Source organism: Lathyrus oleraceus, chromosome 7 (assembly GCF_024323335.1).
Source record: "Lathyrus oleraceus cultivar Zhongwan6 chromosome 7, CAAS_Psat_ZW6_1.0, whole genome shotgun sequence".
Taxonomy (NCBI): Eukaryota; Viridiplantae; Streptophyta; class Magnoliopsida; order Fabales; family Fabaceae; genus Lathyrus; species Lathyrus oleraceus.
In genome coordinates this window covers 229,778,474-229,781,714 of record NC_066585.1, presented here as the reverse complement: position 1 = coordinate 229,781,714, position 3,241 = coordinate 229,778,474, and the positions used below count along the sequence as shown (strand labels likewise).

The 3,241-nt window shown below is 40.7% G+C and overlaps 1 pseudogene; it reads right to left on the bottom strand.

Annotated features, from left to right (window-relative positions):
* Positions 1–458: 458 nt before the first annotated feature.
* Positions 459–557, bottom strand: LOC127109488 (uncharacterized; annotated as a pseudogene).
* Between the last annotated feature and the right edge of the window lie 2,684 nt (positions 558–3,241).

The window sequence follows — 3,241 nt, the reverse complement described above, 5'->3', positions numbered from 1 at the left end:
GATCCTTTAGCGGAACCCGAACGTTACACTCGTACACGCCTCTTACTCATCCGAATTAAGAAAGCTATGGCCGAGAATCGCGACTGGAGACCTCTTAAGGAATTTTCCCAACCCTCTGACGAGGAACCTAGTTCTAGTATAGTAAACCCCCTTATTCCTGCCAACAATTTCAAACTAAAACCATCTTTGTTACAATTAGTGCAACATAACCAATTTGCGGGTCTCGCTACTGAGAACCCAAATCAACATTTAAAAGTCTTTATCCAATTGGCCGACACCGATAAATCTAACGGTGCTTCACCTGATGCGATCCGTTTAAGATTATTTCCTTTCTCCCTCAGGGATAGAGCACGTTCATGGTTAGATTCACTTCCAGCTAATTCAATAACTACCTGGGAAGACCTTAGGAGAGTATTCCTTGCTAGATATTTTCCCCCTAGTAAGACTGTTTTTCTTCGAAACCAAATAAGTAGATTTACTCAAAACCAAGGAGAATCGCTTTTTGAAGCTTGGGAGAGATGTAAAGAGCTATTAAGAGTCTGTCTACACCATGGCCTAGAACAATGGCTGATCGTTCATACCTTCTATAATGGACTCCATTATAACACAAAGATGAGCATCGGCGCTGCCGTTGATGGCGCGCTGATGAACAAACCTTACCCTGAAGTTTGTGACCTAATTGAGGATATGGCCCAAAACCATTACCAATGGAGAACTGAACGAGCATCAATAGAGAAAAAGGAGACTCAAGGTGGAATACATGAGATAATCTCTATGGACATGATGTAGGCGAAAATGGATGCTTTAGCCCTTAAGATCGAATATATGTCTACAAACACTAACACCGCAGCGTTAGTCCACACAGAGTGCGAACTTTGTGGATCTAAAGGACACGAATTGGCAGAGTGTAACCTTTTGAATGATCTGAACATCGACCAAGTGAATTACGCCCAAGGTAACCCATTTTCAAACACTTACAACCCTGGATGGAAGAATCACCCGAATGTTTCCTATAAAAACCAGAACCCTATCCAAAATTATGCACCTTAGAGACTACAAGGTTATCAAGCCCAAAAACCAAATCAACCTATGCAAGTTGTGCCCCAGAAGCCTAACCTTGAGAAGATCATGGAGAGCTTTATATCAGACCAGACTCAGTAAAATAAAGAATTCCTAAACCAGAACATTCACGTAAACGAACTGATAACGCAATTAGGAACCAAGGTTGATAAGATAATCACTCACAACAAAATTGCTTGAAACCCAGATCTCACAGGTAGCACAAAACCAAGCCCCACAAACTACACCTAGAGGACAATTTCTTGGACAACCTCAACCAAACCCTCGAGGGCAAGCTAACGCTATCTCGTTACGAAGTGGGACCGCTTACGAAGGGCCTCATAACCCAGCAATGAGCGAGTCTAAAACTTCTAAAGGAAATATACTTACCAACCAAGAAGAGGAACCGGTGGAACCCGAGAAACAAACTGACCAAGAAGGAGAAGCCAAGGATAAAACTTACAAACCACCACCCCCGTACAAACCACCAATCCCATATCCGCAAAGACTTAAACAAACCAAAATCAATAACCAATACCAAAAATTTATAAAAGTAATAGAGAAGCTTCATGTAGAGATTCCTTTTACCGAAGCCATCACCCAAATTCCATCTTACGCCAAATTTCTCAAAGACATCTTAACCAACAAGCATAGACTTGACGATCCCAAACCCTTGGAATGAAATTTTATTTCTGAGAATAAACTTGCTAAGAAGGAGAAAGACCCAGGTATTTTTTCTATACCTTGCATTCTAGGGAGTCATCTGATCGACAAAGCTTTCCTAGACTTAGGCGCTAGTGTGAGTTTAATTCCCTTAGCTGTATGTAAAAGGTTAAACTTAGGAGAATTACAACCAACTAAGATGTCCCTCCAATTAGCCGATAGGTCTGTTAAGTATCCTGTAGGCATTTTAGAAGACATCCCAGTTAGGATCGGTCAACTTTATATCCCAATAGACTTTATGGTCATGGATATCAAGGAAGGCGACGATATCCCTGTCCTTTTAGGTAGACCATTCTTATCAACAGCCGGAGCTATAGTAGATGTTAAAAGAGGAAAATTAACTTTCGAAGTAGGGGATGAAAAGATCAAGTTTATTATTTCAAAATTCCTGATGGCACCAATCCTAGGAGATGCATGTTACACGATCAATATCATAGATGAATGCATAAGGGAATTTGATCAAGAAAAACCTCAGATCAAACCATTTTCAAACCCGAATGAAAAGGATGACGGGCTAGAGGAAACGAAACCTCACACCAATGAATGTTTGGATCTTATGCCAGACCTTTCACCAAATTCTCAAAAACCAGCTCAAGAACTTAAGGAACTACCCAAGAACCTAAGATATGAGTTTTTGGATAAAGAAATGAACCGCCCAGTAATAGTTAGTGCCACTTTAAACCAAAATGAGACAAATAGACTCTTGAATGTTTTAAGAAGATACCCTTCTGCCTTAGGGTATAACATCTCTAATTTAAAAGGTATAAGCCATCCGTGTGTATGCACAGGATCTCGCTAGAGGAGGATTCAAAACCTTCCAGAGAACATCAGAGAAGAATCAACCCTGTGATGAGTGAGGTGATAAAGAAGGAAGTCCTTAAACTACTAGAGGCTGGTATAATCTATCAAATCTCTGATAGTAAATGGGTAAGTCATGTACATGTGGTACCCAAAAAGGGAGGCATCACAGTCGTGCAGAATGAGAAGGGCGAGCATGTAGCTAAACGTATAGAAGGCGGATGGCGTATGTCCATAGATTATAGGAAGCTAAATAAGGCAACTAGGAAAGACCATTTCCCCCTTCCATTCATAAATCAAATGCTTGAGCGTCTTGCCAGACACTCTTACTTTTGTTATCTGGATGGATATTCTGGATTTTTCCAAATACCCATACACCCCGAGGATCAAGAGAAAACAACATTCACCTGTCCTTACGGAACGTTTGCTTACAGACGAATGCCGTTTGGACTCTGTAATGCGCCAACTACTTTCCAATGTTGTATGATGTCAATCTTCGCAGATTATCTCAACGGAAGTATGGAAGTATTTATGGACGATTTCTCGGTGTGTGGGTTCGAATTTAAGAATTGCCTCAATAACCTTGAGAAAATCCTAGAGAGATGCTTAGAAGTTAACCTTGTGTTAAACTGGGAGAAGTGCCACTTTATGGTTAAAGAAG